The 9068-nt window shown below is 47.8% G+C and overlaps 1 pseudogene; it reads left to right on the forward strand.

The window, feature by feature from the left end:
• Window positions 1-217: 217 nt before the first annotated feature.
• LOC128066464 (transcriptional adapter 2-beta-like) lies at window positions 218-2755 on the forward strand (annotated as a pseudogene).
• Window positions 2756-9068: the final 6313 nt, after the last annotated feature.

Here is a 9068-nt window from a genome sequence, read left to right on the forward strand (position 1 = left end):
GTGGTCAGTAACCATCACCTAGACTGTAGGTCCCTAGCTGTAGTAATTTTTTCAGAGTCATAATATTTTATATATAATATATATTATATTATATGCTGAATAAGGCTTCCTTTTCAAGATGACTCGCTGAATAGACACTACAGTCCCTCTCCCATCCTACATTTCTAAAAATGAAGAAAAGATAAAAAGTGTTTTATAAAAGTGTGTAAAAACAGTCATGGTTGCAAGTGCTATTGGTAATAAGGAACAAGGTAATTTTCTGACTAATACTTCTGCTGGAGAAAATTATGAAACCTGGATAAAATATTTTCCTTAAAATCTGCTTGAGACTTCTACCTCTGGGAATGTAATAGGGAAGAACAAATCTCAGTCTATAATAAACCTGTTTCTTTTACTTTAACCTTTGTATTGTATTCCATTTGCTTTAAGAATATTGGCTATAACCTGAAATATACAGGATAGTCCAAGACTCTGACCTTTAAGGGTGTGACACTTTTCCATTCATATAGAGATTAAAAAAATGTTGCAGAACAGAGAATAACATTGGTCTTGTTGGAGGTTTATAGGAACATCCATGACCTGACTTATGTGGCCGGCTGCAACAATAAAAGATTCCTGCAGTAAGCAGTTTGTAACAACCAACCAGCCCCTCCTCCCCTCCTTGCCTTTTAAAATGCTTTGCTGAAACCCTTCTGGGAGTTAGGGATTTTTTAAGAGTATAAACCACACAGCTACTTGCATAGCCCTATAATAAACCTTTCTATGCTCCAAAATTTGATCACATGGACCACAGCCTTGTCTAACTCATTGAAACTACAAGCCATGTCGTGTAGGGCCACCCAAGACAGATGAGTCATGGTGGAGAGTTCTGACAAAATGTGGTCCACTGGAAAGGGAATGGCAAGTTCAGTATTCTTGCCTTGAGAACCCAATGAACAGTATGAAAAGGCAAAAAGATATGACACCGAAAGATGAACTCCTCAGGTCTGTAGGTGCCCAATATGCTACTGGAAAAGAGCAAAGAACTAGCTCCAGAATGAATGAAGAGGCTGAGCCAAAGCAGAAACAATGCCAAGTCATAGCTGTGTCTGGTGGTGAACGTTAAGTCCCATGCTGTAAAGAACAATATTGCATAAAAACCTGGAATGCTAGATCCAAGAATCAAGGTAAATTGGAAGTGGTCAAACAGGAGCTAGCAAGAGTGACCATAAACATTTTAGGACTAAGTGAAGTAAAGTGGACCAGAATGGGTGAATTTAATTCAGACGATCATTACATCTACTACTGTGGGCAGTAGAATCCCTTAGAACAAATGGAGTAGCCCTCATAGTCAACAGAAGACTCCGAAATGGAGTACTTGGGTGCAATCTCTAAAACAACAGAATGATCTCTGTTCATTTCCAAGTCAAATCATTCAATATCACCGGAATCCAAGTCTATGCCCAATCACTAACGCCAAAGAAGCTGAAGCTGAACGGTTCTATAAAGATCTACAAGACTCCCAGGATTATCACCAAAAAAAAAAAAAAAATGTCAGCAGCGGGTGCCTGAGGCGGGGCGGCCGAGGTGGTGGCGGCCCCGCGGTTTCGCTGGAGCGCCGGGCGGCGGGGCTGGCGGCGGAAGATGGCGAGCTCGGCAAGAAGTACTGCGTGTACGGCCTGGCCGAGGTGAGCCCGCTGCGCTTCCGCTGCACCGAGTGCCAGGACATCGAGCTGTGCCCCTGCCCCGGGTGCTTCTCCGCCGGCGCCGAGATCCGCCACCACCACCGCCGCTACCACGGCTACCAGCTGATGGAGGGCGGGCGCTTCACGCTCTGGGGGGCCCGAGGCAACGGGGGCTGGACCAGCCGCGAGGAGCAGCTGCTGCTGGATGCCATCGAGCAGTTCGGCTTCGGGAACTGGGTGGACATGGCAACTCACGTCGGCGCTTCCCGGACCCCCCAGGAAGTGATGAAGCATTACACATCTCGGTGGCCGAGCAGCAGCAGCTGGACTACATGCCTCTGCCGGACGACTACGAGATCGAGTACGACCAGAACGCCAAAACGCTCATCAGCAGGCTCTCCGTCAACTAGGCAACGACGTGGAGATCGAGCTGAAGCGCGCGCACGTGGACATGTCCGTGTGCAAGTTCCGCCAGCGGCAGCGGTGCAAGAACATCGCCGGCGACTACAACCTGGTGCCCGCCTTCCTGGGCAAGGACAAGGAGAAGGAGCGGGGCGGCGCGGTGCAAGGTCACCAAGGTGAAGGAGCTGCGGCTGAAGCTGCGGCCTGTCTACCAGTTCATGTCGTGCAAGGAGTTCGACGACCTGTTCGAGTACATGCACAAGGAGAAGAAGCTGCGCGCCAAGATCCGCAAGCTGCAGCGCTACCGGCGCAAGGCATCACCAAGATGGAGGAGTTGGCAGAGTAGAGGCAGCCCGGCACAAGCGGGAAAAGCGCAAGAACAAGGCGGCGGCGGCGGGGGGGGCGCCAAGCGCGGCAAGGAGGACGGCCGGGACGGCGAACTCGCGGACATCGAGCACCTGCGGGGCTTCGAGCTCCTGTCAGACCGCGAGAAGGTGCTGTGCAGCTCGCTGAACCTGAGCCCCAAGAACTTCGTGACCGTGAAGACCATCATCATCAAGGACCACCTGCCGAAGCGCCAGGGCATCCCCTCCAAGAGCCGCCTGCCCAGCTACCTGGATAAAGTCCTCAAGAAGTGGATCCTGAACTTTCTCACCGACAGCAGGTGGATATCCAGAGACGCCTCCTGAAGCCCGCCGCTTGGAACTGACGGAGGGACGGATGGCTGGATGTTGGCCGCGAGAGACGCACCGACAGCGAAGAGGGGAAAAAAAAAAAACTTTGTGGGCCTAAAGGAAATGGGGTGGGCGGGAGTGGGAGAGGGCACGCATTTCCGGCTCCACCCCCACCCCGTATTGTTGCTCTTTTTTTTTTAAACGAATCGAGTTCTTTTTTTTGGGTATCAGTTCTTTTTCTTGTCCTCAGAAGAAGCAATAGCAACAGTCGAATCAAGGAGAAGACAAAACCCGTGTATATTTTAACTGAATCCCTAAACGTAGTACTTTAAGATGATGATTTGCCTTTAAGTGTTCAGTGTGGGGCATATGATGATGAGATTGGGCAATTTCCTTTTTTTGTTGTTGCTTCCCAGTGGTACAGGACTGTGAGATGGGTGGAGAGGACCCCTTTCCTGCTGGCCACCAGCTCACCCCGGTGACCTGAGCTCTGCGCGGCTGCCCTCAATGTTGGGCAGGTGGCACTTTAGGCCGAGGGTGCAGGGCCGGACAGAAGAGGCCAGGGGAGGGCGGGATGGGCATCCGTAGGGACTCGCAGGGAGGAATCTGGTGTTGAATGGTTTAGCCAAACTGAGCTTCCCCACAACGACATGCAGTGGCACTTTGAGGGAGCTCACCGCGGTGTCTTGGGGGGACGCAGGGCCCAGCGCAGACTGGCAGAACGCAGAGCCACCTCCCCTGGGGCTGCTGCTTGCTGCACTTAGAACTTGGCCATGCGTTTTACTTGGAAGAACTCATTTTAAATGAAGTTCACCGAGAGTTGAGAGTTCTGGGTCTTGGGTCAGCCCCTTCTAGGGTTCTCCCCCCAGTGGCAAGCCCCTCTGTCTCTGAGATTGGCCACGTGTCTTGTCTTGTGTGGTGTCAGGTGCTGGGCTAGACAAGAGGGACCCCTGTGGCCTGGAGGCCCAGGCACTGCTTCTCTGGGCTGCCGCCTTGAGCCAGACTCTGGTGTGGCTCTGCCCAGCCCGGTTCAGAGAGGCTATCAGGGGTGCCCTTTCGTGATGGGCACGGTGCCTTCACGTGGGAACCTAAGGATTCGTGTGTCTTCCAGCTGCCTGGGGCTCTCGTGTCCAAGGCCCAGCTGTAGAGTCACTGGAGTGGCGAGACCCCAGTGGTCCAACGGTCGTACTGGGGCGCATCCTGCCTCTCATCCCTCGTAGCTACCAGACTGTTTACCTCCCAGAATGCTTGGGTTTGAAGTTACTTTAAATTGAAGGTATTTGGGAGGGAAAAAAAAACACCTCATTTCCAAGGACGGCTCAGTTATGGTGCCTTTTCCTTCACACCCTCTGTCTGTCCCTTAGGGTGAATTTCCAGCATTAAATACACACGTCAAGTATATTGGGGGCTTCCCTGGTGACTCAGATGGTAAAGAACCCAGCTACAATGCAGGAGACCTGGGTTCCGTCCCTGGGTCGGGAAGATCTCCTGGAGAAGGGAATGGCAACCCTTTCCAGTATTCTTGCCTTGGAGAACCCCCACAGACAGAGGAGCCTCGGCGGGCCACCGTCCACGGAGTCACAAAGAGTCGGACACAACTGAGTGCCTGACGCTCAAACATGTCATCCGTGGCTTTCGTTGTAAACCGCATAGCATGCTGGCAGAGCAGCACTCCCTGACCGCAAGCCCGGGCCGCCCTCTCTGACCATAAAGCAGCGGGCGGTGGTGTCACTCCTGAGCACAGCCTCCCGCTTTCACCCGCAGGGTAACCACCGCTGACGAGAGCGCGGACACGGCCTTCGGTCCTCGCCGAGCAGAGGCGGAGACAGTGCTCGTCCTTCCAGGGGTTCTCAGTCAGGGTTCCTGGAGCAGCAGCGCAGCGTCCCCAGGGGAACAGGCTGGGCCTTCAGGGACTGGGCCCCCACTAGGCCTCAGACACGCGGGGCGGGGTCTTGCAGGTCACTGGGACTCCGGCTGAAGTTTGAGAACTACGGGCTTTAGCCGCTCTGGTGTCACCGATTTTCTACATCAGATTCCTAGTTTGGTGAGGTTTTTAATTTAAGTCTTATTTTTATACAAAATGATCGCCAGACTTTCACTAAGCTTGAGAAGCAAAAGCTCCCTGTAAAATGTGCGTGGCCCTGGCCAAGAGCTCTCAAAGGAGATGTTCTGTGCTTAAGCAGGTTGTCAGTGTGTGTATATTTCTTCTTGATGGTATGAAGAATTTATTTAGGCTTGACTGTTTTTAAACACCGTAATGAATGTATTAAGTGAAGTGAAGAAGTGAAGTCGCTCAGTCATGTCTGACTCTTTGCGACCCCATGGACTGTAGCCTACCAGGCTCCTCTGTCCATGGGATTTTCCAGGCAAGAGTACTGGAGTGGGTTGCCATTTCCTTCTCCAGGGGATCTTCCCAACCCAGGGATTGAACCTGGGTCTCCTGCATTGCAAGCAGACGCTTTAGCATCTGAGCCACCAGGTTTGTTTATATAATGAATGTATAATTTATGTTAAAAGTGTGAACCCTTTGTTACAAGAGAAAAGAAATTTTATGATTGGTTGCCTCTTGCCCCATCAACTCCAGCTATTACTGTCACATTAGTCCCACCCCTGCTGTTTGCCCGGAGCATTTAACTTTCTGTATTTAATTCTTAATGATTAATGAGTCACCATAATCCCATGAAATTCAGTTCAGTTCAGTTCAGTCGCTCAGTCGTGTCTGATTCTTTGCGACCCCATGAATCGCAGCACGTCAGAGCTTCCTGTCCATCACCAACTCCCGGAGTTCACTCAGACTCACATCTATCGAGTCAGTGATGCCATCCAGCCAACTCATCCTCGGTCATCCCCCTTTCCTCCTGCCCCCAATCCCTCCTAGCATCAGAGTATTTTCCAATGAGTCAACTCTTAGCATGAGGTGGCCAAAGTACTGGAGTTGCAGCTTTAGAATCATTCCTTCCAAAGAAATCCCAGGGCTGATCTCCTTCAGAATGGACTGGTTGGATCTTCTTGCAGTCCATGGAGTTAGGTCTTTTCAAAACTGAAACTCTCTCCAGTCACAGAAGATAATCAGCTGTTCAGAATGATGCTTTGGATGGCCAGCATTCTGAGAATGTATTCAGACCGAAAGTCTGCTTACCACCTTTTTCCCCCCTTTACACTTTAAACAGGTTGAGAACCAAAAAAAAAAAAAAAAAAAAGACAAAGAGTCATTTTCATCATAGGAGAATAGAAATGCAAAAGTAGGAAGTCAAGAGATACCTGGAGTAACAGGCAAGTTTGTTCTTAGAGTACAAAGTGAAACGCAGCAAAGGGTAACAGAGTTTTGCTGAGAGAACACACTGGTCATAGCAAATACCCTCTTCCAACAACACAAGAGACAACTCTACACGTGGACATCACCAGGTGGTCAATACCAAATCAGATTGATTATATTCTTTGCAGGCAAAAATGGAGAAGCTCTATACAGTTAGCAAAAACAAGATTGGGAGCTGATTGTAGCTCAGTTCATGAACTCTCTTATGGCCAAATTCAGACTTAAATTGAATAAAGCAGGGAAAATGACTAGGCCATTCAGGTCTGACCTAAATCAAATCCCTTACAGTTATACAGTGGAAGTGACAAATAGATTCAAGGAATTAGGTCTGATTGACAGAGTGCCTGAAGAACTATGGACAGAGGTGTGTAACAATGGATAGGAGGCAGTGATCAAGACCACCCCCAAGAAAAAGAAATGCAAAAAGGCAAAATGGTTATCTGAGGATGACTTACAAATAGCTGAGGAAAGAAGAGACATGAAAGGCAAAGGAGAAAAGGAAAGATGTACCCATCTGAATGCAGAGTTCCACAGAATAGCAAGGAGAGATACGAAAGCCTTCCTAAGTGATCAATACAAAGAAATAGAGGAAAGCAATAGAATTGGGAAAGACTAAAGATCTCAAGAAAATTAGAGATACCAAGGGAACATTTCATGTAAAGATGGGCTCAATAAAGGGCAGAAATGGTATGGACCTAACAGAAGCAGAAGATATTAAGAAGAGGTGGCAAGAATACACAGAAGAACTATATTAAAAGATCTTAATGACCCAGATAACCACGATGGTGTGATCACTCACCTAGAGTCAGACATCTTGGAGCACGAAGTCAAGTGGGCCTTAGGAGGCATCACTGTGAACAAAGCTAGTGGAGGTGATGGAATCCCAGCTGAGCTATTTCAAATCCTAAAAGATGATGTTGTTAAAGTGCTGCACTCAATATGGCAGCGAATTTGGAAAACAGCAGGGGTCACAGGACTGGAAAAAGTCAGTTTTTATTCCATTCCCAAAGAAAGGCAATGCCCAAGAATGTTCAAATGGCTGTACAATTGCACTCATTTCATACACTAGCCAAATAATGCTCAAAATTTTCCAAACTAGGCTTCAAAAGTATGTGAACTGAGAACTGCCAGATGTTCAAAGGCATACGCACCAGAGATCAAATTGCCAACATCCATTGGATCATCGAATAAGTCAGAGAATTCCAGAAAAACATCTACTACTGTTTCATTGACTACTCTAAACCCTTTCTGTGGATCACAACAAACTGGAAAATTCTTAGAGATGGGAATACCAGGCTACCCACTGCCTCCTGAGAAACCTATATGCAGGTCAAGAAGCAATAGTTAGAATCCAATATGGAACAATGGGCTGGTTCAAAATTGGGAAAGGAGTATGTCAGGCCTGTATATTGTAACCCTGCTTATTTAACTTATCTGCAGAGTACATCATGTGAAATGCCAGACTGGATGAAGCACAAGCCGGAATCAAGGTTGCCGGGAGACATATCAGTAACAGATATGCAGATGACACCACCCTTATGGCAGAAAGTGAAGAGGAACTAAAGAGCCTCTTGATGAAAGTGAAAGAGGAGAGTGAAAAAGCAGGCTTAAAACTCAACATTCAAAAAATGAAGATTATGACATCTGGTCCTATCACTTCATTTCAAATAGATGGAGAAACAATGGAAACAGTGACAGACTTTGTTTTCTTGGGCTCGCAAATCACTGCAGATGGTGACTGAAGCCATGAAATTAAAAGATGCTTGCTCCTTGGAAGAAAAGCTATGACAAACCTAGACAACATATTAAAAAGCAGAGACATTACTTTGCTGACAAAGGTCCATCTAGTCAAAGCTATTATTTTCCAGTAGTCATGTATGGATGTGAGAATTGGATCATAAAGAAGCTGAGCACTGAAGAACTGATGCTTTTGAACTGTGGTGTTGGAGAAGAATCTTGAGAGTCCTGTGGACTGAAAGGAGATCAAACCAGTCATTCCTAAAGGAAATCAACCCTGAATATTTATTGGAAGTGTGGATTCTGAAGCTTAAGCTCCAATACTTTGGCCACCTAATGCAAAGAGCTGACTCATTAGAAAAGACCCTGATGCTGGGGAAGACTGAAGGCAGGAGAAGAAGGGGACAATAGAGGATGAGATGATTGGATGGACATTGGATGGACATGAATTTGAGCACTGTCGGTGTTGGTGATGGAGAGGGAAGACTGGCATGCTGCAATCCATGGGGTTGCAAAGCATCAGATCCAACTGAGCGATTAAACTTACCTCCATCTTTGCATCAACCAATTTTAGCAAGAATCCTGCTAAGGGGCTTAATTAAACCCCTTGATCACCCTTGATGTGTGATGACTCTTAGATGTAATTGGGTTCTGCACCCTCCACTACCCACTAGGTGACATCTAATTAGCCTGGCCTGTCTTCAGCAAAGAATCTTGCCAAGTCAGTTTAGCCAGAATCCCCCTTACCCTTGATGTATCCCTTTATTAATTTTGCATCTATTTATCCCCACCCTGCTTCTTGGTTTAAATTCCCACTTGTCTTTGTGTTTGGAGTTGAGCCCCATGCCTTTCCCCTACTGCACAGCCCCAGCTGCAGTGGTGCTTATACCTGTCACAATAGTGTATACATGCTAAGTCACTTCAGTCATGTCTGACTTTGAGACCTTGTGGACTGTAGCCCACCAGGCTCGTCCATGAATGGGACTCTCCAGGCAAGAATACTGGAGTAGGTTGCCATGCCCTCCTCCAGGGGATCTTCCCAAACTAGGGATCAAATCTGTGTCTCTTATGTCTTCTGCACTGGCAGGCATGTTCTTTACCACTAACGCCACTTGGGAAGCACAACGCTGTTGGCACCTCTGCATGAAGTTTGCCTTAACATTTTAATAATTGTCATGAATTTTTATTCCTTAACAAGGGAGACTCTGGAATGGAATTAGTAACTGGAAAGTATCCTTTGAGGAGACATGTGCTGGGCTTTCATGCTCCTGTACC

This window comes from Budorcas taxicolor, chromosome 21 (assembly GCF_023091745.1).
Source record: "Budorcas taxicolor isolate Tak-1 chromosome 21, Takin1.1, whole genome shotgun sequence".
Classification (NCBI taxonomy): Eukaryota; Metazoa; Chordata; class Mammalia; order Artiodactyla; family Bovidae; genus Budorcas; species Budorcas taxicolor.